Source organism: Rhipicephalus sanguineus, chromosome 1, assembly GCF_013339695.2.
Source record: "Rhipicephalus sanguineus isolate Rsan-2018 chromosome 1, BIME_Rsan_1.4, whole genome shotgun sequence".
NCBI lineage: Eukaryota > Metazoa > Arthropoda > Arachnida > Ixodida > Ixodidae > Rhipicephalus > Rhipicephalus sanguineus.
In genome coordinates, this window is record NC_051176.1 from 159472700 (window position 1) to 159500087 (window position 27388).

A 27388-nucleotide genomic window follows, 5' to 3' on the forward strand; every position below is an offset into this window, starting at 1 on the left:
AAAATCGTTCATGTGTTTCAATAGAGAAGACACGTGGTGAAGATTCTCGTGGGATGCGACGGTCGTCTTCTTCAGATCAGAGACACTCAAGAAGCCTTGAACCTTTTCCGTGGCATCACTGACGGTGGACGAAGGCCTGGAAATATGTGTCGTCGACACCAACACGAATGCAAGTGCGGGACTTAAACGATTACCATGTACACATGGAGTGAGACGAACTTGCTCATCTTCTCTTCAGTAACCTCCCTCCATGGATCCGTCCCTCTCACTGTATGTTGGCTTTTCGAAAGTATGCATCCACGCATACTTATCTGTGTGGTTGCATATCTCTCTGACGACTTCAGCGGTAAAAAAAAAACGCGAAGACGCCGCCGCGCAGCACGCCGGAGCGTTGGGTCAAAGTCCGCTCCGCGCCGTCTTCGCGAAGAGAATTGCGCTCTTTATGCAGCCGGCGCCAAATGCTCCCGCCCGAATGAAGTTAACACCTTGCAGATAACAGCTGTTATTTTAAGAACGCACCGGATACGTTTACATCGACGCGCGGCAGCGATAAAACGACCCGAGGAGAAGACGAAACTTACCGGCGGATAGCTGCTGATGTTCCGGGGAGGTTTGATGCACTTTCGCCGTCCGTACTGAAGCCTGGCGAATCGAAGTCGTCTTCCGTGTCTGTGGTGCTACCATCATCCAGAGATTTCCGCTCATATTAATCGGAATCCGTCGAAATTCGCCGTTTCTGTGGAGCACCCGCGAGCGGCGTCGACGCGAAGTCTGAAACAACGAGCGCTCTCCTACCCGACTGCGAACGAGCTTTAAAAATCTCCCCGCAGTGGAACAAACAAACTCGCAAACAAAACTGATAAAAAAAACGTTATTTTATGCTTTGTATTGCATTAGCTGTCCAGAACCGCTCAGAGAGTGCCAAAACTTGAGCTTGAAGTTATCGATAACATACTATCGATGGGAATAGGTGCGGTCACGAAAGTGTTAAAGGGGCCCTGCGTCGCTTTTGTGACTGTCCTATTTAGCGCTGGTATACGTGCAGTAATGAATGCCGAGACGAACGCAAAAAGAATGACGAAAATTGGTGCACAAGAACTGATGTTATTAGTCTTCAAAGTTCAAAACTCGAGAAGACGACGACAAGAAACGTTCGCTTTCGCTCTCCCGCTGATGTCAAAGGCCATTTCCAATCACCGCGCGCCTCTTATAGAGACATACCGGAAGTCTCGCCTTATGGTGGCCGTCGCACAGTGCCCTGCCACCGCTCTTTTTGACGGCTTTGAAACCATGACTACGAAGAACCACGCGCGTCGCCTAGCAGACGGTATACCATGATTTGTCCATGGTACCGCCTGAGTGAGTGAGTCCAGTTGAGTCTACTTGAACATTTTGGTGAGTCTGAGTCAGAGTGAGCCCTATAAGCGCAAAATATATTTCTTGAGTGTGTCTGAGTGAGCTCAAGTTTTATTTTATTTTTTGCTGACCTATGCATGAAGGTGCTAGGTATTGTCGTACATGACACGCCCCTCGCTCAGACAAGGGAACCACAAATTTTGGGGCATATGCAACAGACTGTCGGGCAGCAACAAACTGTCGGTCTGCGGACACAACACATCAGTGCAGTCGTCTACCGTTCGTTGTCATTCTCCTGCAGTGCCTCTAGAAATGCGACGAGAGAAGCGACAGCGGCAGCTACGACCTTCCCTCAATTGCCGACCGCTGGAAACATCTGCACTCCAAGACACTCAGTCGCGGCTGAACCGAGACCAGCAAAGACCACCAAGGAGCAGTCAATTTCGCCCACCAGAGACATTTCGGCAGCTCGCCATGCTATGGCGCAGTCGTGGCCGAGTGTAAGGATGACAGTGCCACTGGGGCGCGCGCTAGGCTAATGGGAAGACGACACAGAACAAGCGGCGAATAAGAACAGCCGGCGTAGCGTGCGGGCTTTGTCTCCCTGTTCTCTCTTCCTTCACAATATATATATGTAGGGATACTGCGGCTGAACAGCCGACGAAGAAAAGAAGACGAAGAAGTCTGCAATGGCTGAAAACTGTGTATATTAAACAGTAAACGTTCCTTTCTCCTGTTGGAACGTAGCAGTGACGGTAGTTCGGAAGACAGGAGACTGAAAGGCTCGAAAAAAGAAGCGAATACGTTTATTAGGCTGACTTGCACTTACTAAAAGAAACTGTACATACAACTCTACTGCGGCGGCAGCAAGCAACGTGCACGGATATCGTTGACGAACAGGAATGCCCGCTGTAGTCGCCAGCGCTCAATTTTAAGATGGCATAGAACGTTCGAGATACGTCCCCCAATCCAGCCACTACATTCGGCAACTATCTCGAAGTCAATGCGTGGGACGGCGATCATTCCAGATAAAGCGCGGCACGTCTCGTATCACGAACTTAGATGATAAAGCTGCGGGCCGGCGGTTTTCGGCATGCACAAAGCAAAGTGAAGTACGGACTGCTGGGCGAGTTGGTAACTCATCTTAATGCTGTGGTGCGCAAAGGAACGAAACACGAAGGAAGGCAAACGAAACACGGCGCAAACTATCAACTGAAAATTTATTGAAACACCAAACATATATATATGTGGTTAGATGACCCCGTGTTAAAGGCACGTGTACACACAACGATTGTCTCACTGACGCGCTTCCAGAAAATTTATCTCCGCAGCAAGTAGTGTGACGGAGGGCTTCGCGACACATTCATCACCAGCTTTGTTGATCCGATAAGCTTCCTCAATTTCACGCGCTACCCTATCTTTGAACCTCGATTCCACCGTCGTCTCAGCGAACTGTGGTGCGCAGCCGCATTCTCTGCAATGCAAGGAAAGGTTAGAGCATGGCTGTCCCTTTAGTGAAGCTTTATGATCCATCAGCCTGTTATTAATACACCGCCCGGTCTGTCCAACATAACGCTTCCCGCACGAAAGCGGAATGTCGTACACCACACCCGTGGCGCATTCAACCTCTTTAGCCCGGTGCTTTACCTTGCAAACACCCCTGTCTTGCTCCCCGCCCTCGACCTTCCTGTCTACAGCCGCGCAAATGCTGCCTAAACGGTAGCCAGCCGAAAATAAAACATTGCATCCGTACCTTGCTCCCACTTTCTTTAAACGATGTGAAACGCCGTGTAGGTAAGGGATGCTGGCGACAGGTAGTTTCTTTGAACCCATACCGTGCTCAGAACTTCTTGCCTTCACTTTCAAGTCCTGCAGGACCCTTTCCGCCAGCCTCGCCAAATGATTCTGAGGAAACTTGGATGACCTGAGTCTGTCAAGTTGCCTCTCGAGGCTCTTTTCCATACTGTGCTGACAAGATTTCTTGAGCGCGGCCTTCAAACACGACATCGCGACAGCATTCTTGACGACTTTCGAGTGCCCAGACCGAAAATCAAGCACTGGTTTTTTCGCTTCTTGGAGCATACATCCAACATGTATGACACCCTTGGAAGTACAGCCTCAGATCCAAAAACTGAATGCAGTTGTCTTCAGGGAGCTCAAGGTGAATCGCAGACCTGCACCAACATCCTTGAAAATCTTGAGTACATTGACGCGCGAGTTGACACAACAGTTAGAATTTACCAGTACTAGATAATCGTCCACATAGCGAAACATTTTCACAACAATACCATCGAGGGCCGATTCAAGGTCGCGGTCAACCGAGCTTAAGAAAATTTCACTTAATATAGGGGCGACACTCGAACCAATACAAACCCCCGACCTCTGGGTATACACATCTCCCTTCCACCCGATGATAGTTGATGACAAATACACAGATAAAAGCTCGAGAAAAGATCCCACAGACACACCGCACTTTTCCTGGAACTTTAGTTCATCATTGTGTATCTGGATGCAATCCTTAACTCGCTTCAACAACCCATCCCGCGGCAAGGAGTAAAAAAGGTCTTCCACATCCACGCTGAACCCGGACAGAGACCGCGGAGCAGCACTGATTAAGAACTGTGTCACTTCCTCGGAGTTCTTGACCCGGAAAGGGTCCACCAGGCACAACGAAGACAGATGCTTCTGTAGGTACCCTGAAACCTCGCTCTGCCAAGTACTCTGCCAAAAGAAAGTGGGAGCAAGGTACGGATGCAATGTTTTATTTTCGGCTGGCTACCGTTTAGGCAGCATTTGCGCGGCTGTAGACAGGAAGGTCGAGGGCGGGGAGCAAGACAGGGGTGTTTGCAAGGTAAAGCACCGGGCTAAAGAGGTTGAATGCGCCACGGGTGTGGTGTACGACATTCCGCTTTCGTGCGGGAAGCGTTATGTTGGACAGACCGGGCGGTGTATTAATAACAGGCTGATGGATCATAAAGCTTCACTAAAGGGACAGCCATGCTCTAACCTTTCCTTGCATTGCAGAGAATGCGGCTGCGCACCACAGTTCGCTGAGACGACGGTGGAATCGAGGTTCAAAGATAGGGTAGCGCGTGAAATTGAGGAAGCTTATCGGATCAACAAAGCTGGTGATGAATGTGTCGCGAAGCCCTCCGTCACACTACTTGCTGCGGAGATAAATTTTCTGGAAGCGCGTCAGTGAGACAATCGTTGTGTGTACACGTGCCTTTAACACGGGGTCATCTAACCACATATATATAATTTTCAGTTGATAGTTTGCGCCGTGTTTCGTTTGCCTTCCTTCGTGTTTCGTTCCTTTGCGCACCACAGCATTAAGCACAAAGCAAACAATAAAATGCTTCGCGGCAATATATACGCATAAGTTCAGGTTCCTTGGATCCGGTGAAAAGTAAGCAATGTGAAGAGCAGGCGCACGTATCCAAAAAAAATTCATTCGACGTTTCGAATAAAAGTTACTTTTTTGTATGTGCGGCTGTACATCATATTGCTTATATATATCTGTGGTGTGGTGAAATTCAGTGGATGCGGTGAAAAATGCGGTAGAAGAAGAGGTCGACAAACGTGCGAAACACAAGTATTCCTAACGTTTCGACAGGAGGGCCTGCCTTCATCAGAGTGAATCATTCACTCTGACGAAGGCCCTCCTGCCGAAACGTTAGGAAAACTTGTGTTTTGCACGTTTGTCGACCTTTTTTTTCTACTTTTTTTTCTATCGGAATGCCTTCGGTGGTGTGGATACTTTAAATTATTGAGCACTTTGACTTTGGATACAAAGTGGTGGCTCGGACCATGTCAGCAAAGCATGAAAAAACAGTTAGGCGTCGTTAATGCTCCATTTAAATGTCTTTAATGGCACTAGCTCAAAGCGTTTGGTGAGGTTTTGGTTGACTTGGACAGACTATACGTCAACTTTTGCTCGTCAGCTTCCATAGCTTCAGTGTACTTTCCTTATAGCTGCGCTACCGTGCAGTGTTGATTACACGTTTGTGCCGGCGGTTTCTATCGTTTTTTCGTGGTCATGCCGATACAGCCAGAACGCCGGTCTACAAACCGCACAAACTGCCTTTTTATCATGTCTAACCACCCAGTGTGGGACTGCTTCCACGTGGAAAATGTTTTTAGAGGGACCCTGAAACAGTTTTCTTTTTAAATTCCGTCCGTGTTTAGGCTACTGCGTCCTCAAATCATTTACACCATAAATTAAGCAACGCAACTAGTATCAAGGCAACTACGGAGAATTGCATGTTAGCCTCCTTCTCAGCACTGCATTTCCTCCTCAACTCCTCGCTGGTGACGGCAGCGCACTGGACGGGTTGAGCGTCGCTTCCCTCTCTGAGGCTTCCGCTGTCAACTCCGTCAGCGCGCAGTTGCCCTGCCGAAGCGGGTCGCGGAGTGGTTGAGATCTGCTCCGCCAGGTGTCGCAGCACTATCAGCGGTTCCTATTTTATCCTCCTGTACATAAGCCAACAATCTGCAAATGTCAAGAAGTGTGCGGACAAACAAAATCTATTTGCGAACGATCAGCGTTAAGCGTTAACAGGGGCAATGTGGTATTGTCTTCAAGGGAGGCGTTACGACCGCAAAAGCGTGGATATTGGCGTTGATCGAACATCGAGAGCCCGAAGCTCAATGCGCCGCCGGGCTGAAGCGTCTCCGTCCACCAGTTGCCATACATGCCTTACACGATGTCGCAACTTTACGAATCACCCATCGGTATCTTTATACTCGGTTACAACTTAAGAAAAAATGACAGCCACGCCCTCATAATAGCGGCGCGCCTGCCCTTCACCCATGAAAGACAGTTGTGCTCAACACGAGTGATGAAAAAAAAAAAAAATCTTAACGTGATGACGTCCCCATTTGACGTCAAACATCGCCAAAATTTGTGACATGATGGCGCCGTCATTATGACGTCATCACACGACAATTTCTCTCGGTCAAAGGTGGGCCGATCACGGAGGCGGTGCAGAACCAGGTGAGGTGCAGAAGGCTTGCAATGCCTCCGATCCTTCAGGCAGTGCAGAACAACGTTAGGTACAGAAAGCTTTCGGAGGGGAGCGAGCAGGATCGGTACATCAACTGAGCCGAAGAAAAAATCCAGCCAGCTCCACTTCGCGAACACGGTCGAAACAGCGAAGCTTATGCCCGTCCTTCATCAGGCTATATCGTACTTCTATGTTTTTCAAGTCTTCCGTTCGTTGGCGCTTCGCTTCGGCCCATCTTGCGCGAACATCGCTGTTGGCTCGGCGACGACATGCCCGTTCTGGCGTTAGCTCTCGTTGACTCTCATGTCGGGCGGCTTCGTTTTCGGGAGAATGAGAAACGTTCGCCATCTTGAAAGCGCAAACTCAGGAACACTGCCACTGACACGCTATTTTACATTCCACTGCGCCTCACCCTCACCCCATCTTGGCGCGTTTCCCGAAGGTTCATCCCTCGACGTCCTCCGCCCTCGTAGCAAGCCCTAGCATCACGCAGAACGCCCTCGCCTCTCGCAGCACAAGCAGCCCTCCCCTTCCTCCCGAGCCGCACTATCGCCACACTGCGAGGACGCGTGATCACCGCTACCACAACCCCGGACATGAAATCCTCTACTAAGAACAACTTCGCTGTTAAAAGAAGATGGCTTCGCCTTGGAGGAGTCATAGGGGAATGCATAGGAGGCCCTGCGAGTTTGTTGGCGTGCAACTCTTCGTTCCACTACGCTGCGCGCACCAGCAGCACCCACGTTCCTTTTCAAACACCTTTCTTTCTCGCGTGTCACACGAACCTTGGAAATCAATATATGCGGTAGGGCGGGGTCCTACCGCAGCTTTAATGCCACGAACCTATAAGAAAGTACTCGCGATAGTAGCCTAAACAGCTTAGCCGTTTCGGTTATTGTCACTGATGGTGTGACAGCCTACCAAGGGGAGCACACAGCGACGGCACAGTGTGCTCTTTCTGAGCCTATGAACATAGGCCCGGAAATAGCCTTCAAGCTGGGCGGGGCCGTAGGACCCCGTCCAGATACAAGGAGTCGAAATGGAACAAAAGCAATGGAACAAACGGACGTATCGATTTTCGTTTGGTCAATAAATATTGTATTTTGCCTGTAATATTCACGTCCTTAATTATTCTTGTCTTTTCTATCGATTGTTCATTTTTTTAGGTTTCTTAATTGAATTGTTTTGGATGATATAAGACGCAATGCTTACATCTTCTTTCTTGTGTCCATTCCTCCCACGCAGTTCCCAGCTTGGGGGAGTTCAAGGACATATGAAATACGTAATGCCAACAGACACGGCTCTCTCTGTCAGTGCGGCTTGACCTCTGAAAGGATGTCAGACTCGCACGGCCAACCGCAAGTCAGGACGGGTCATGTACGGCGCTGTTCATGATGGTACTCAATTGGATGCGCAAAACGCACAAGATACACAATAAAGGAGAACTAGGCAAGACGAGCGCTCCCTTCAAATTAACGCTAATTTTCAGAAACCGGCCACGTTTCATAGTACACCGAAAGGCAAAACAACAGTTAAACGCATGCGTGCACAACAACTAAACCAACAAACGATAAACAGCTATCGCCTAAAGATAAAAACCATAACAAAAAGAAAACCTACTTCGGCGCATGATGGTCACAAAACAATGCTGAAAAAGCTGTGGCGAAAAAACTCACAGGTCATGCAAGGTGTGCACTTCCAGTGGCGCCAAAGATTTGTCGAGGTAAGCCACTTCACTGTTTAGTAGGTGGATGGACGGTTGACTGACACAGATGGAAGCATTTTTGTGGACATGAAAAGCTTCAACAAGACTGGCCTTTGGCTATTCACGTGTTCACCACTTTTCATAACAAGCTTTCCCGAATATCAATATACTCAGATAACTGGGCCACATTCGCTCAGAGTAAATCACGTGATCGTAGCGCAACGCCGCTGCCAGTTCATGACGTCACGTACACGGCACTCATGTGTATTTTTAAACGTCTGTTCGAAGGGTCACCTGCCATATTTGTGCCTGACAGTTGCTAATGCTGAGCGCCAGTCGTGCACATCCGCTTGAAACACGAAGAGGTAGCCGTTTGCACCGACAATGGCCATCAGCGCGAACGAGGTCACCGTGCGTCTGTGCATGAACGAAGGTATCTACGACTTGGTCCATCGACTAGACGCACTAAACCCGGACGCCGTCAGCAAACTGGTCCTCAGAAACTGCGTCGTCAACGATGAGGTGGAGCTGTGCGAGCAAATCGGCCGCTGGCTGCGTGGGACTCCGGTGCCTGAGCTGCGTCGCCTGCCTGCTCCAGCCTAGCCAACTGCTCCAGTTGATGCTGGAACAGCTCCAGCACCTGGAGCACCTCGAGTTATCGCTTGTAGAAGACTTCGAGGTGGTCGTCGACTCCGAGATCAGTAACTTGCGTCGTACAGCGTCTCAAAAGCGGGGCGTCGCTGTGACCCACAGGCTGCGCCGAGTGTACGTCGAGGTCTGTGGCGACCGCAACTTCGAGCTCCTTCGGCAGCTTGTGAAATTCTGCCCCAAACGGACCGAGCTACACGTCCACCTCGTCCGGGAAACGTTTTCGAATGCTCTGTCGGAGTGTCACCGCCTTCACGACGGGTTCGTCCAACTGGGGGCGTTTACTTCACCTCCGAAGTGCCGGCTTCCGTTCCATTTCTGTGCGAGTCGGATCCATCGTCGGTGTTCACGAACTGCGCGACCATCTGCGCCAACGTCCGTCGCAAGAGGTCGGACGACTCGTGGAGCTGCGTTGAACTGGGTCACCTCACACAGCCTGCAGTACAGGCATTTGTGCGGGCTTCTAGGCGAGAACAGCGATATCCGTTGCCTCGTGCTGAAGCAACCACAACTGCCTATCAGAGATGAGCATCTTCGGGTGAGTCTGCTTATTTTCGAAGCTCTGAAGAGCGGCGTGCGGTGCTAATAACGCATTCGTCATTAAACTATGACGCTATACATGAAAACTCTGGAAGTTGCTCTGCGCACGGTGCGACGAAGGTGCTGCCAGCGGCGGCAAAACAGGAAAGTTCTCTCGCCCTGGCAGTAGTGATGCTGGCAAAAGAGTGAGAACCGCAAAGCGGTACGGCATAGGTTACTAGTAGTGACAGTACTTGCGGAAGTTTGCCAACGGTCGTGGATATAACCACTCCCAGTGTCGGCGCACTCCGTAGTGCATATAGTATTGTTCATCAGTGGTAGCGACCCATCCATTGCCTTCATTCATTAATAAGCAATTTTCTTTTTCAAAATCCGGCAAGCATTTCCAACTTTGCAGATCGTTACCGTAACTTCCTACGAAAATTGCAGGAAGGCAATGTGGCGCTCTCGTGTGCGAACCGAACCATGCGTATAGCAACTTCCAGTGTTCCCTGCACCACGTCGTACGCAGAGCATCGGTCTTCGTGATTTGGCGACGATGCCGTAATTCTTCTTCTGTCTTCGTTTTGTTGTTTCTAGGCTTTCACGTCCTTAATTGAGGCTCGCAACATAACTGCGTGACTTGCCATAAAGTGCGTGAATAAATGTTATCAGCGATCACATTAAAATGTCCCCAACGGCACAGAGAATGTTTCTATGGGCACAAGACCTTCCCCGACTAAGAAAGGCTCCCGTTTCTACACTTTGGAACCGTAAATCCGCCGCGGTGATACAACGGTATACGGCGCTCGGCTGCTAACCCGAAGGTTGCCGGTTCGGTGCCGGCCGCGGCGGTCGCATTTTCGATGGAGGCAAAAATGCTAGAGACCCGTTTACTATTTTAGCTGCACGTTAAAGAAACCGAGGTGGCCGAAATTACCGGAGCACACCACTACGGTATGGCTCATAGTCATATCGTGGGTTCGGCACGTGAAATCCCAAATATTATTAATTATTATGATGTTGGCACGACAGTGATATCGCAGAATAGTCCGACTTTTCATTACTTAAAGCCTCTACCTTCGTTTGAACTTATGTTTGTTTTGAAGATTGCAAGAAACGCAAGCAAATTGTGTGTTTCTAAAGGTGATCCGACCTTTCTGGTAGTCTTCGCGCGTATGTCTATCTTGTTTTTTCTATGCTTGTTTCGTTAGCCGACGTGTACCTTTGAACTGTAACGCGCGCATGCACATTTAGTATGTAAGGATGTTAATGTTCAAAGGACCTTTGATAGGGAAATTTCTGTTTGACGTTTTTACGGTAATTCCTAGCTTTGTCTCGGATAATCCCACAATTTAATCGTAAATGCTCAAACATAGCGTATATTTAATGCTAGCGTCGTTACAGCGACCAGTTTTAGTCACTTCGAAATGCCCGCCTAAAATCATTAAAAGCTAGCGCCCCAAGTAAAGCGCCTAAGATCACGTGCGCTCTAGTTTTCGTGACATTAGAAGCGCAATTTTCAAATTGTGGACCCGCGTGCGGAACGATGTGGGTGCTTCTGTATGAGTTAAGCCTGTTAAGCATTCACTAACTGTCACAAGCCTATCCCCTCAGGAAAAAGAAAAGCATTCCTCGCGTAAGGAACCAGAAACACCTTGAGAGCAGCCCGACAAAAGAGCGGGATGGGCGAGGAACAATAGCCCTCGTCGGGTGCCAGTCGTGACATTAGGCAGTTTTAGAATAGCGTACGCTAAGTTAGCGTTAGTGTTTGCGGCCCACTATTTTCGTCACTTAACCGGAGCCCGCAAGCGGTTAGCGTATGACGCATGAGCAGTTGCGCGAAAACCCAACACAAAGCTTTGCGTACGCTATTCTAAAACTGCCTATTATGTGCACCCCCGCACATATTCTGTGACGTCGACAACACTCGCTTTACTCGTGGAACGTCACACGGGGCCCCGATCTACGTCATACTAGTGGGGCTGTCGCGAGGTGCTGCCCACTCAGATGAGCACTCACGCTTACTTTGAAACCGAATTAAAATATCTAAAAGGCAATGTTCGCCACTAATAATCGGTCAGAAGTGCCCACGTATGCAGGAAGGTCATACAACGCAAACATGTCGCGGTTTCAATTTTGGTGTAAAGTGTCCTTTAAGCCGTGTTCTTTTCCTTTAACACCCGAGCCGTGCTCGCACACGGACATCTGTGCTGATTGATTGATCTCACGTTGCATTGTTTCCATAACGCCAGGAGAGTTTGTCCAGAATGACCAACCTGCAGCACCTGTGCCTTCTGACATCGGTGCGTCGAAATGCTTGTATGACTCCGTCGCCCGGTCAGCTCAGCTGAAGTGCTTGTACATACACTACACGCGCGACACTAAAGGCTCCGAGCAACGAATCACGTGGTTGCGGCGACGCCAACCCGAAGTCCTGTTACGAGATCGTCCTTGCTTCGGTTGTTGCTCGACGACGACGTTCATTGGACTTGTCAAGCCGGTTCAACCACCACTGCGAGGCGGACTTGTAAGCTGAATTAAGGTATACACGTGTTATGAGAGGTTTTCTTAATCTGGTTTTAAAATTTAAACGTGACAGCGTTGAGGCATTTACCTAGTAACGATGTTTCAATAGTTTTTATATGTTTTTATATATGTTTTATAAATGTTTTATAAATTTTTATATATGTTTTATAAAGTTTTTATAGATGTGGACGATTTTTTGATAATTTTAACCAAGGACGGAAGCCTAAACTTCGCAGATGCTGTGTGTTTTATCCCTATTTAGATAGCGTGGAAAAGGCTTGGAACTTGCGAGTGAATTGCCTGACGGTAATCACTTGCAGTTTTTAGATCTGAATATAGAGTTCTGTACTGATCGGGTCTGTTGGGGTTATTGCCCGCGTACAAAGGCGCTTCTGCCATATGACACCTGCCGTTCGAAGCTAGTAAAACGGGATATTGCGTCACTGTCTTGAATCCGCCCTCAGAAAGTCTTGTATCCATAAGATGCAGTCCAGTTTCGACGACGAATTGGTAAGGCTGGCTTCAGCTAGGCTGCCTGGTTCGCTTGTCACTGGTGTCGCTGAAAGCCTCTTACAAAAAAATGAAGGGCTCCTAGTGCTGTAGCTGAGGTCCCTCGTGAAAAGGTCAGACTGGTGGCCGTGCCGTATGTGCACAAGTTGGCCCATAACCTGAAGAAGTTTGCGAGCAGACATGGCGTTCCACTCATGTTTTTAGCTTCTAAGAAGCTCGGAGGGATTTGCTCTCAAATCGAAAAAGAAATAGGGAATGTTAGAGGATGTGTAACTAAGCATGGGCTATAGTACACGACATGTGCTGGAGGGGTAGTCTATGAGATTCCTCTCACATGCGGCTGTTCCTTCATAGGACAAAGTGGTCGATGCTTAAATGAGCGGAGCATGAACGAAATGTTGAGCAGAATAAAGAGGGCCAGAATTTGCGTCAGCATAATAGAAATTGCCCTTCAAGATCTCGTGGACCATGCTTTTCTGACGTGCGGGTTATCGCCAGAAGCAAAGATAAAACAGCCAGATAATCGATGGAAGCGTTCTGTATCGGCACGAATGTGACATGTGCGCGAATGATACTTCCGTAGTATTGTATAAACCCGAGAGAAAGTTTATTGAGCATGCGTTATCTGACCCCCATTGATGCCAACATGTCATGAGCAATCTTATGCTGAGCAATATGATGCCAACAGCAGTCGTGAGCAATATGAGAGGGAACGCTAAAAATACCTTTTGAAGGCCATAGCGGCCTTCAAAAGAGTGCGCTCGATCTGTTGAAGTGTTCCTTCTTTGTGCTGTCCTTTTCTAGTTTAGCGCAAATTTTCCTGCATAGCGGCTAAACGCAGTTGGCAAGCGCAAAAGTGTTCATAGCACTAAATGCTCAAGTGGAAAGGTATCTCTTGCAATTTAATACGTCACACACATAACGGTACATCACAAGTAATCGTTGATTAGACAAGAATTCGGTGTTCCCAATCATATTGTTCACGACTGTACGTCTTTTTCTGTAAATCAAGTAGTTGTTAGTGGTGCTCCGTCTCGTGTCCTTGCTTGTGATGGTTTTCTTTCACGCCTTAAAAGCAAATATGAACGTACACCAACTTGCCCAATGGAAAGTTCTCTGCTTCCTTCTCAGTCGATGTATTGATTCTACGCCCCCCCCCCCCCCCCCCCCCCCCGTCTTCCGTAGCTTTCTGCACGTAACGTGGTCTTGCAGTACCTCCAGGTTCGGAGGCATTGCGATCATCGCAAAGAAATGAAGATTCGTTCACCTGTATAACATGTATAACGGTGCATATAAAATTACCACGTTTTGTTTTATTGCCTCGCTATTTGTACCACAAAGCCTCAACGTTGTCTATTGTTGAATGTCTCATATCCTATCATCATCTGATAGTGTGAAATTTGTTTCAGTTGTGCACAAAAAAAATTCTACTCTCATCGCGCTGCCAAGTACAGCGCCTCCTGGGTCCAATCAAGCTGCGGAAGGTAGCTTTTAGCCCCGGAGGACGTTTCTAGCTTGTACGAAAAAAATAATAAAGTTGAAGTTGTGCGAGCTTTGTGCACCTCACCATTGTTATGCACCTGGTTATGAACCGTTCACCTTTGACCAAGCGACATTCCGGAGCCCTTCACTACTGCGTTCGTCATATTCATATCGTGATTTTAGGACGTTGAGGAAGAATGGCAGTGCTGAGAAGGCGGCTATAACATGAGATTGCCCGTAGTTGCCTTGATAGACGGTGCGTCGCTTAATTTCTGGTACAAATGATTTGATGACGCTGTAGCCTAAACGCGGAGGGAACTTAAAAAAACTGTTTCGGGGTTCCATTACAAACATTGATCTTGTAGAACGTGGACGCAGTCGCACACTGCGTGGTTGGCATGATAAAAAGGCGGTTTTTTGCCGTTTGCAAAACAGGGTTCTGGCTACATCGGCATGATCTTGAAAGAATGAACGAAATACTGCACGGTAGCTACACTATCAGGGCAGGCCATGTACAATACTTACGGATTAAAACGCGACATCTTTCTTTCTCCTTTTTTTTTTTCAGTATACCGACTGCTATGATCAATTGCACGCGATACCGCGTCATGTCGCTGCGAATCTGGCCACGAAAGGCTCTGACAAGGTAAATGTAAATGATAGCGAAGCTTCCATAGAAGCCCATACGTTCAGAAAATGGCTGCTCATCAGCTGCTCATGGGGCTTAGCGCCATCTGTGTGAGGAGGGAACACTTCCGGCGGAACAAAAAATAAAGCGGATGTGATGCAATATCCGGTAAAAAAGTGACGTCATTTTGTTGTCACTAGCGCGAAATTTGACATCGAAATATTTTCTTAGGCCCCTGATCGCTAAGGACTCGCGCTACGGTGAGCCGGCAAGCCCTTGGCGAGTGCGCTTGAAGCCAACGCTAGCTAAACTAATATCGACCCGTGACTAAACAGCGGTGTTTAAGTGTACCGCCGTTCAATTCGCCTTGGTTTTACTAGGAAACCTTATTCTTGCAGATTTTATTCTGCATTCGTGTCATCTTCCATAGCGTGAATAAAGTAGGCAGCAGCGTACCTCTCATCTCATGTTTGCAACGTTGCTGATTTGCTTCGCACATGCGCAGGGGACTTAAAGAGCGCATTGCATGTGTGCTTCAGTTCTAATGAGAAGAAATTACGCCTGGTCACGCCAAAATAATGATATTTCAGTTTTATTCAGTGGTCACAATAACGCAATTTTATCACACCCTACACAATGCGCAACAAATGTCTTAATAAGTAAAAATGTGCGTACACTACATGCACGATGTTTTGCCTTATTTTCCGATAAATTGACCTTACGTGTAACGTATCAAGACATGCGAATTGTAGCGCGACAGATGACTTAGTGATCTGCTCACCGATAGCAGGAAATAAAGTAGGCGTTGCGTGTTCACGAAGGAAACCGGGCAGCAGGAATACTGATCCATGAAAATCCAAGCACATTACTCCGAACCGTTGCCCCGGTGTCTTATGTAGAAGAGAGGGCTCGCCAGGCATACGCGTGTTGGTATTGCATCCTTGGAACACCACATCGTTTCCGCGAGTACCGAGGAAAGCGTTCGGCGTGAAATGTTAGCCGCGTCGTGCCGTTGCCCGTTGAACACCGCAGCCAACACGTTCACCAATGATGAAACGCACCTCGCAACTTCGCGAACACCAAAATCAAATTCTCACCACAATATTCACAGAACGCATGCATGTGCGAAACACCAGAACACGTGAGGGGGCGTGTCGTTGCAGACGAACATACGAGCGCGCCTTTCGATGCATCGCAAGGGCTGTACTGAATAACAATGACGTGCGCCTCTCTTCAGGGGGCGCTAAGAAAAAAGGTTTTTCGTAATAATTAAACACTATCATACATTCTTGGCACATTGCACCTACATAATATTGTTCAGAAAATAAATGTAATTTGTAAAACATAAAGATTGCTTCGCCCTTGATTAAAACTGGTTTTTCGGTATTAGTGTTTGTTCCCTCCAAACATAGTCGCGCTTGAATCGCAGCACCCATAATTCCCCTTGCTGGTGTCGTTGGCAGTAGGTTCTGAACCACTTTTCGCCCGAAGCTTCGCGACCTATTTGAATCGACCTTGGCTCTGATAGAAAAGTTCGAGTAGAAATGACTCCGACATCGCACCAACTGTAGACGCTGGAAGCGAACGTACAGTAGCAATCTTTTCGAGAGTGAACACGGGAGCGCGCGGGTTTCCGAGCTCCCAGCGCAGTTAAGCGGCGGCAACGAGAAGCACTGCTCATGCGCAGTGCGTCCGGCATGCGAGAATTCTGCCGTCGCGCCCATTGCGCCAGGCAAGCAAACGCGTGTCGTCTGCTGCGCGCGTATTACAGTAAGAAGGTCGCGTGCTTCAAAGTGGTAACAATGTTGAACATGCAATTATGTTCCGCAAGATGCACGAATAAACTTGAAACTATGTTATCTTTTGCTCGCGTTCTCAAGACCATCGTTGATCGTTAGCTAGGCGCTTTCCCCGACGCACCTTTTGTGTTACAGCGTGATCTGGCGCTGGTACGCACTGCAAAAGTAGTCAAAGAGCACATAGAAAATCGTAGGATCGCTGTGCTCTTCTGGCCAGCACGAATATTTGTGAAACTATATGGGAATATACATAAAAGGAGCCATTTTTAGACACCCTGTTTACGCGGCGATTGTGGACGAGCTCTACGTAGTCGTTCGCGAAGGGTGGGATAATCTTCGAACGCATCATAACGTTGTGCCAGCGCTGTAGTCGGCGATACCCTCTAGAATGACGGCAGTGCTTTTTTGCAAATGGGGACGTGACAAAATGACATAACATGAAACAAAATTATTCCAGTTTAGTGATACTACTTTCCGAAGGGCGCGCGCGACGAAATCCCAGCCGCGGCGGCCGCATTTTCGATGGAGGCGGAAATGCCAGAGGCCCGTGTGCTTAGATTTAGAAGCACGTTAAAGAACCTCAAGTGGTCGAAACCACGATATGATTAGGTGTTTCTCCTAATCATATCGTGGTTTTGGGACATTAAACCCCAACAATTATTATTAGTGATACTACTTCCTTAAGCGTGTCAATATTTTGTGAAATGTGCACCAAGTAACCGTTCGGGTGTTTGCTTTTCTTTTCCTGTTCGTTCTGCAACAAGACAACAGAAAGAAAAAGTCGAGAATTAGGTGGCACGCCAAGCATAAGAAGCACAACGTTTGAACTGGAAGCATCCAAATTTTAGTAGCCGTCATAATGCGGCCACGACCGAGGGGCGGAAAAGGGCTAGTAGACGACAAACGAGCACTCCGCGGTGACGTGATGCGCGCGAAGGGAAGGTACCCTCATCGCGCATGCGCCCACATACTGTGACGTGTCGCCAAACGGCGCTAGTTGTGCAGAAAACCACGCGCTCCCATGTTCACTCCCAAAATGATTGCAACTGTACGTGCATTACCTAAGGCACGTTCACAGTGAACGCGGCGCACTCAAGCGGGCAAGCGGATTTTCAAAGGGCAGAGGCAGCGAGGCCGCGCGGCTGTTCAGACCGACCGCGTTGCCTTCTGCCCGCTCCGCCGCGGGGATGGAGCAATCCACCAATCCACGGCGGACGTGTCGCCATCTTGCGGCACTACGCAATAGACCTGTACCAGCCTACGTCACTCACTCCCCGTGACGTCAGGTCACGTGACCTCTCGGCGCACGGGCAACCGCGGGTGGTTGGCAAAACCTTCCCGCTGCCGGCTCAGCGTGGTACAGTCGCACGGTGTTTGGCGCACGTTTTTTTTTCTTTGGAACCTTTTTCTGAATATTTCGGTTCCAAGATTATTTGTGGTATGTGTCAAAGAACATATAAATGTGTCGTGGACTGCGTGACGAAAAATTTTCCACGCTGCTGGCTGTTTAACTTGGAGAAGTGAACCCACGTGGTGGTCTGTGCGAGGAACAGCGGCATCGTCTTCGAAAATGTGCCGCGTTTACTGTGGCGTGTAGTGTGCGTTGAAAGGCAGCGACGATATCAGTTCTTATTTGCGGACGTTGAAACTGACAATATTGTGTGTGGCGTGTGTTGTGTGAATAACGATGCATCTTGTTTGCGAACATCGGCACGCGTTGTTTCTAACAGGGCAATTTGCAGTGACCGGTTGTCGACGGAACATCAGGATTGGACATTTTATTTGACGCGATGATCTGCGAGTGCGTACATCTCAGTGTTTGTGCTGCGTGCACAAAAAAAAACAAAAACAAAAGAAAGTGCATGATGTCCGGACTGAAAGGTGAGACTACGCATGAGCTACCAACGTGTTTTAGCATTGCGGAACATGCACGTATGGTTTACCACGGCGAATATCCAGAACCATACGCGTATCGCCTTTTATTGGAGATATACGTCATAATGGAAGCGGTGGAGATTCTTGTTTGTCATATTCTAGTTAGCTTACCTTTACGGCTCGATATTTATGAAGTGACATTCCGAGTTTGTGTACCAAGTCTAAAGGAGAGGAGCAAGTATGGAAACACGTTGAACGCATCAGATACAGCGACGTAACCGCGCAAGAGAATATTTATAATTAAATTATTGTGTTCAACATCTCTAAACTGCTCAGTGGATTATGGGGAACGCGGTAGAGGAAAACTTCGCGTTAATTTTCACGGGGATTTGTTAACCGAACGCAGGCTAATGCGTGTTTCCTTCGTTTTTTTTTTTTTTTTTTGATTCATCTTTGATCAGAATTTTGCGCCGTGAGTGAGAATCTAATCCGTGACCTCGCGCACAGAGCCGCCAATGCTGTACATCGTTTAAAACTGCAGTGCAGATTTCGCTACGGAAATTCATGCCATGCTAATCCATGCCATGCTAAAGTTTCTCCAAACTCCAGTCGCCGTTTAAAATGTACAACGTTCGCTTCCGAGGAGCATAAGATTTTTTTATGGCTGTCATCCACGACGAGCAAATCATATGTTGAACTAACAGAATCGTTCATTACAGGCAGTAACTCTTCCTTCTAACATCTGTGAGTTCAGAAATCAGCAATTTGCAAAAACTTCTATCGAAGTAAAGCAGACACACGCAGCGCTGCTATGCAGAGAGATCCCGGCGGCGGAACTATCTTGCCAACCAGCACCTGCTCCGAAGGCGGGACTTGGGGGCGGGACACTGCCAGTGACGTCACACTGTTTGCAAACAGGGAGAGGTCTATACTGCGCGTGCGCGCTTCTCGGGGCCTGATTGGCTGCAGCCAAAGCGGCCAGCTTTATCGCGCGGAGAAAATCGGTCCGGGAGCGACCCGGGCAAGCGGCCGTGGGTTTTCTGCTTTTGCGGATAATCCACGTCCGCCTTCCGGATCCGGGCTTGGTGTGAACGTGCCTTTAACCCGGAATTTGCACCTTTCAATCCGTGCGTACTCTATACTGTAGGCTGGCTTTTGGCCGTTCAGGTGTTCAGCTTCCCATAGGTGCTGCTCGGATTCTTCGCTGTCGCGGCGAACATCGCCGGGGCGGTGGAACATGGCATCATCGAACCTTGGCCGAAGCCTGTCACAAGTAACCTGCAGTCATCGGACCGTGCCTTCCACGGACCACGGGATGATCTGCTGAAATTTGCGTATGATCTCCGGCACACCGAGATGGATTCCGCGCATCGTGGAACGTTTTCGTTTCCGCTACGTGCTGGCCATAAAAGGCGTCAACCTGGACTACACCGACTGGGGCACGACACTCTTTTCGGCCCATGCTCACCCTTCTACATGAACCAGGTTAGTTACCTAGGTGGAACTAAATGTTATCGCTCCAAGAATACTATGCTTCTAAGAGTGTCGTGCCTAGAGCACTGCACGGGCCGGATTTTACGGCCCGGGCCCGGCCCGGGCCCGCTTTATGAAGCCCGAGCCCAGCCCGGACCCGTGGTTCCAAGCGCGGGCCCGGGCCGGGCCCGGGGGTACATGACCGAACCCAGCCCGGGCCCGGGAGTACTTGACCGTACCCAGCCCGGGCCAGCCCGAGCCCGGCCCGGGCCCGTCGTTCCAAGCCCGGGCCCGGGCGTTCATTACTAAACTAATCCAGGGCGCGCTTGTTCATGACCAGACCCGACCCGGGCCCGCTAGAGGATATTAGTTGTTGATGATGATTATTAATGATGCCGTGCGCTTTGTAGCGGGCGATCGGACGGAAAATCCGGAGTGTACAGCGGTGAGCACTCTTAGGGTGAACACGCGAGCGCGTGGCCGACGGCACTGTCGGCGCCGCGTAACGGTCATCGGTGGAAACATTGCGCATGCGCATCATGCGTTCTACGAAATACTCTTTCCACCGCGCGCACACAAGCGTATCCCCAACAAGCATACCTATGACGCAGTGCGCGTGGTGGAAAGAGTGTATCGCAAAGCACATGCTGCGCATGTGCAATGTTTCCAACGATGGCTGTTACGCGGCGCTGATAGTGCCGTCGGCCACGCGCTCGCGTGTTCACCCTAACAGTGCTCACCGCTGTACATGCATCGAAATGTTGCTTTTCCTGCGGTGGTAGCTCAGCGGTTAATCTGTTTCGCTGTTAAGTCCTAGGACGCGGGTGCGATTACCGCGGCCACGGCGGCCGCAATTTGATGGGGGCGAAATGCAAGAACACCTGTCTATATACTTATCTTTAGGTGCACGTTAGAGAACTCAAGGTGGTCGAAATTACTCCGGTGCCACTACGGCGTGCCTCGTAATCATCTCGTGGTTTTGGCACGTAATACCAAGGAATATAAATGAAATGTACCGTATGTGTCAACCTCGAATAAAAGACCGAAATGTTTATTCCTCCCATGGGAACAACCGTTATCTGGCCCGTTGTTAGTGCTGTTAATATATATATATATATATATATATACACCGGGTGTCCCAGCTATCTTTAGCCAAGGGTTAAAAAATACGATATTAGAGGCAGGCGAGTGAAATCAGTCGCAAATTGCTGACAGCCACCTTGCGCACTACAGACAATTTTTTGTTTTGTAATTAACTAATTTGTTAATTAGGACGATTTAACTAAATTGCTAAATATTGACTTTAGGAAAGAAATGCTGCTTGCAATGTTCGAGAGCGTCTTCAGAAACCCCAATTGCATTATTTGCGACAAAAAAAATCTCACGTATACCATTTTTTTCAAGCTGTAAAGAAAGCCCGCGAAATACAAAAAGAACCACGTGACTAGCTCCCGCGCACGCCTACGCACGCCGCGTGAATGCTGCCCTCGGCCGTGGTTTGAGCGAACGAAATCAGCTGCGGCCGCGACTCGCCGGCTCCGTTGCAGCGGTAGGCCGATAAGTGGGCGGTGGTTCCTTGGCCCGTTGCCAGCCAGTTGGCGCGCGTGACGGTGCAAGTTGTAGCGAGCGCGGGCCAAGAAACCACCTTTAACTTATCGGCCTACCACTGCAACGGAGACGGCGAGTCGCGGCCGCAGCTGATTTCGTTCGCTCAAACCACGGCTGAGGGCAGCATTCTCGCGGCGGGTGAATGCGCTAGTCACGTGGTTCTTTTTGTATTTCGCGGGCTTTTTTTATAGCTTGGAAAAAATGGTATACGTGAGACTTTCTTTATCGCAACTAATGCAATTGGGGTTTCTGAAGACGCTCTCGAACTTTGCAAGCAGCATTTCTTGCCTAAAGGCAATATTTAGCAATTTAGTTAAATCGTCCTAATTAACAAATTAGTTAATTACAAAACAAAATATTTTCTATAGTTCGCAAGGTGGCTGTCAGCAATCTGCAACTGATTTCACTTGCCTACCTCTAATATTGTATTTTTTAAACCTTGGCTAAAGATAGCTGGGACACCCTGTGTATATATATATATATATATATACACGTGATCTGGCGTGTTTATAAGGAAACCCACCACGATGTACTTGTTACTTTGACAAAGTCTGGTCCACCAGACGAAACGTTAGTGAAAATATACAGTGCCAATCTATATCTATTCTTTTGAAACAAAAATAGCACTTCAACTGTTTTTCTATTTTTATTGCTAAACTTTACTAAGAGCCAGCTCTTTGCACGTGTCACTTCAGCTTGGCACAGTATACCTTAGACCATGCAATGCATAATGTTCGCGTGTGCTCGAAGGCCCGACTTACCGAGCCCGGCCCAAACCGCAGCCTCAAGCCCGGGCCCGGCCCAGGCCCGCGGCTTCAAGCCCGGGCCCGCTGATAAACGCTTCGGACGGCCCGGCCCGGGCCCGTGCAGTGCTCTAGTCGTGCCCCATTATCAAGCGACAACTTATATGTTGTTTTAAATATGTGAGCGTGTGTTTTATCGATGCTGTGGTCTTTTTGCTTTGCGATGGATGCTTGATGCTTTCTCAATTCTTGATACTCTTATAGGGTGACGTAGAGCTAAATCCAGGACCCGTGATAGCGGCAGAGCGTGAGCAAATAAAGAACATCCAGAGGATTGTATTAGAAATGAAAACGAGCCAGGAAACTGGGCTCGCGAAGTTAACAGAAATTATAACTAAACAAAGTGAACTGGAATCCAAAATAACAAACTTAATAGAGAAGACGCAAATACACCGTGTGTACCAACAGTACATTTCACAGCTTCCTGCGTCGACACATTGACCACCGGACTTGAACTATCCGCCCTGGTTGTTAGAGCTACCAAATACTGAAACGTCAATAGAAGGACTTCGTAGTAAACATGACGTACCAGCCATTGCCGCTATGCAGTTGGCCTCACATCACCTGTTTGACAGGTACCAAGGCTACACTCACGTGTACACTGATGGCTCCGTCAACAAAAGATACTTCGACATCAGCATTCGTCATTCCGGAGTTACATGAAGAATATGCATGTCGGCTGAGTCATCTTTCCGCTTCCACAACATCGGAGCTTGTAGCTATTTTGTTAGCCATCGGCTTTATTAAACTGTCAACGACCCCCAGAAGGTGGGTCGTAATCACGGATTCCCTGGCGGCTCTTGCGTGTGTGGAAAATGCCATTTCAGGAAAAATAGATATACGTATAATATACGCGATCTTGAAAGAGCTTTCAGAAGCTACGAAGTCAGGTCATCACGTGGCATTTCAATGGGTTCCCAGTCACTGCGGAATCAAGGGAAATGAAATGGCAGATGAGTTGGCGAAAGCCGCTCATCATTACACACAAACCCGCCTCATTCCTGTATCCCAATGTGACATAAACGGAATTTTACGAAGAACAAAACGTGAATTATGTTTCTCCACCTGGTTCCCAGACAGCACAAAGGAATCGATCTTGTACGCTGTTGACCCTAACCTTGAGTGCCAATTAGACCCCCAGCTCCCAAGACGTATCGACACACTCATTCATCGCCTAAGACTCGGAACCGCTCACAAAAAGCACTTCTTATTTCGGATTCATCGTGCATCATCGTCAACATGTTCGTGCGGCCGCGACGACGAGGATGTGCATCATCTGCTGCTCGACTATCCCAAGCACGACACTCATAGACAGTGACTCGAGCAGGAACTTCACACACTGGACTCTGAGAGAACGTTTTCCTTAGCGAAAATACTAGGCCCATGACCAGAGCCTGACCTTTCTCTTGAGAAAGGTCGGGCTCTGACCGAAACGTCGACGTAATAAATGTTTTCTTGAAGTGCCACCTCTCATACTTATACGGCAACCAAAGGCAACCACTCCTTCAACATATATATATATATATATATATATATATATATATATATTATATATATATATATATATATATATTTATTTTGTTATCCCAACAACTATGTGGAAAGGGGTAGCCGTCACCAAGCAATGGTGACAACTACTTCTTAATTTATTTTCTATTTCAATAAAAAAAAGACAAGCCTTGTGGATAGTCATATTACTCGAGTGGAAAAAATTGAAGGCAAATTGTTGTCTAAAGTGGACGACTTAGAGAATAGAAACCGTAGACGGAACCTGTTATTTTTTGGTGTGCCTGATAGGGAAAAAATGAGACTTGGGAAACGTCAGAAAGTTTAATTAGGGGAGTATGCAAGGACGTGATCAAACTTGATGATGTATCAAATGAACGGGCTCACCGCATCGGGGTTTTTAAAGAAACCAGGAACCGGCCCATCGTAGCATGCTTTTCGCAGTGGAAGGCTACAGAAACCGTCTTTAAAAATGCTTTCAAAGTGAAGGGTACAGTATATCCATGGATTTCAGCCAGGCCGTGCAAGAAAAAAGGCGATAGCTGTGGAACTATGCGAAAGATAAGAGACTGCAAAGAAAATGGTATTTGTTTGAGTTATGATAAACTGGTTATCAATGGGCAAAAATTTGTCTGGGATAGTGACACGTGGATGCCAGTCCCACTAAGGGCGCATGCGCAAATGGATAGAGGCAAATGACCTACACTAAATTCTGTTTTCCTCAATGATAACACAGAGGATTGTTCACTGCCTGAACGGCTTTCTGTTCTGCCAGTAAATTGTCGCAGCAAAAATAACAAGGTCGATAGTTTCATGTCCTTAGTAGCAGCCATTAAACCTCAAATTGTAATGGGCACAGAATCATGGTTGGATGACTCTGTGTGTAATGTGGAAATCTTTCCACCAGGTTTTACTGTCTATCGGAAAGATAGACATGGAAGGATATCGGAAAGATGACAGCGTACGAAAGCTTGACGGGGCGCTCTGCACCCCGCGACTGGACATTACTGTGACGTGTTCGGAGTGGCCGATACCACCCAGTGTCGTTCCTTCAATTTCTATCTTTCCTTTTGACGATTGCTAGAAACATAAACACATTGTGTGTTCCTAAACGTGCTCCCATCTTTCTGAAAGTATTCGCACGTGCACCTTTCTGGTCTGTTTTTATGCTTTTTTCATTAGCGGGCGTATTCCGTTGAACTGTAACGCGTGTACGCACAATTAGTTTGCGAACACGTTAGTGTTTATTCCGTGTTGTTTTCCTTGTAACTGTCGAACCGTACTCGTACATGGACGTCTATGCTGATTGATTGATTGATTGATTGATTGATTGATTGATTGATTGATTGATTGATTGATTGATTGATTGATTGATTGATTGATTGATTGATTGATTGATTGATTGGTCTCCCGTGCATCGTTTCCATTACCTGAGGCCAGCTTGTCCCAAATGACCAGCCTGCAGCACTTGTGTCTTTTGACGGCGATGCAGGTCTCGGTCGCCGACGTATCGAAATGTGTCCGACTCCTTCGCCCGTCAGCTCAGCTGAAGTGCGTGCACATGCACTACAGGCGCAACACCGACGGCTGGGACCAACGAGTCACGTGGTTAAATCGACGCCAAGACGAAGTCCTGTTACGAGAAGGTCCCTGCTTCTCGTATTGCTTGACGGCGATGTTTATCGGACTTGCCAAGCCGGTCAATAGCGACTGTGAGGCGGACCTGTAAGTTGAATTAAGGAATACACCTGCTGTGAAAGTTTTCCTTGATCGGATTTTAAAGTATTAAAGGTTGGAGCATTAAAAGCTGGATCATTAAAGCTCAGAACATTGAAGGTTGCAGCATTATAGGTTACAGTATTATGCGTTAGAGTTTAATGCTTGCGGTTGTAAGCATTAAGGAGGCTGGACGTGTTTCAATAAAGGGTTCTACAAGTTCAGGTGTTCAGCGGTTTCTTCAGTCCTGAAGGTTCTTCCATCGTGTCACAGAGAGCGCGGCGTCTGTCGTCTTTATTACATATATTTATTAAGGTCGTAAAGCCTTAGATGCCTCATCAAACGCGAGAAGTGACCGTCGTTGGCGTCAACAGGAACGGTGAAAAAAAAATGACGTCTTCGGCCGTCACTAACAAGTCAACAGCGCGATGCGCTCCTCTTAAAGGGGTTCTGACATCAATTTTTGAGGCTGAGTTTACTCTGCCTAGCAAATCTCCTCAATACAGAGACGGCTCTGAGCGAGTAGTTAGTTACTCATGAGCCCAAAGGATAAAAACCAGCGGAAAACGTAGGACACAGCGAAAAGAAGTCGATGGGACGAGCTGGCCCTGTGTTTTCCGCTGGTTTTTATCGTTTCTGACTATGTACACAGGCGTCCACTGTTAAAGGGAACATCGGAGCGTGTGGCGGCAGCTCGGCGCCACCGCCGGCCAGCGGCTGCAACGAGTTTCGCGCAGGCGCAGTGCACGCTGTGAGTCGTGCTCTTTCGTTGTCTGCTGCCGTCTGCTTCCGCGCTGCGAATCGTCGCGAAGCGAACCGCTGACGCGACGAAAGAGCACTGGGCACGGTGCTCACTGCGTCTGCGCGAATTTCGTTGCAGCCGACGGCCGGCGGTGGCGCCGAGCTGCTGCCACACGCTCCGATGTTCCCTTTAACAGTGGACGCCTGTGTACAACTAGCCCAGTCCAACGCCTTGATACTCATAAGGTATTTTCGTTCGATATTAAAGTAGATTTTCGCATGGCGCACCTACTGACATCGACACTATCGTGACGTCAGGCTAAAGCATCAATTCTGGTGACCATGCCTCAGTATGGCTTGTTGAGATGACGTCAGATGCCAAAACATTCAAGAAGGGCCGCTTGTGGTTCACCAACGGAGCCATGGAGTGGAGCGGCCATGGCAACGTCACGATAGCTTGCGCGAGCACGTGATGAGAAGCTAATGCAGTACCGTGACGTCAGGGTACAGCAGAGACCGAAACTACCTTTTAAATGCGAAGCATTTCTTAGCGAACTTCTGCGACTTTGAGCGTATCTATCTATCTAGCCGCCTACGACTCTGTGCTCTCCTGGTCGCTTGGTTCATCGAATGTGCACCAAAATTGGTATGGCGTAACATGACTGTATGACGAACATAAATGACAAGTCATAACATGAAAATCATGACATGCATATCATGCACAGCATGATTTACATGCTACGCTCATGGTGCGCTGGCGGCCGTTTCGCTAGTTTGATATACACCAAAATTGGTATCTTGCGACGTGACTGTGTGACGAACATAAATAACACGAGTTAACATGAAAATCATGACACGCATGTCATGCACAGCATGACTTACGTGGCACGCTCATGGTGCGCTGGCGGCCGTTTCGCCAGCTTTATATACACCAAAATTGGTATCTTGTGACGTGACTGTGTATTGAACATAAATAACACGAGTTAACATGAAAATCATGACACGCATGTCATGTACAGCATGACTTACGTGCCACGCTCATGGAGCGCTGGCAGCAGTTTCGCTAGCTTGATCTACCCCGAAATTGGTATTGCGCGACGTGACTGTGTGACGAACATAAAAACTCGAGTTAACATGAAAATCATGACACGCATGTCATGTACAGCATGACTTCCGTGCCACGCTCATGGAGCGCTCGCGGCCGTTTCGCTAACTTGATCTACCCCGAAATTGGTATTGCGCGACGTGACTGTGTGACGAACATAAACACACGAGTTAACATGACAGTCATGACACGCATGTCATGTACAGCATGACTTACGTGCCACGCTCATGGCGCGCTGGCGGCCGTTTCGCTAGCTTGATCTACGCGGGAATTGGTTTTACGCGAGGTGACTGTGTGACGAACATAAAAACACGAGTTAACATGACAATCATGACACGCATGTCATGTACAGCATGACTTACGTGCCACGCTCATGGGG

General features: G+C 48.2%; 1 pseudogene; it reads left to right on the forward strand.

Annotated features, from left to right (window-relative positions):
* The first annotated feature begins 22115 nt into the window (after positions 1 to 22115).
* On the forward strand, positions 22116 to 24146 carry LOC119379968 (uncharacterized; annotated as a pseudogene).
* The last annotated feature ends 3242 nt before the right edge of the window (positions 24147 to 27388 follow it).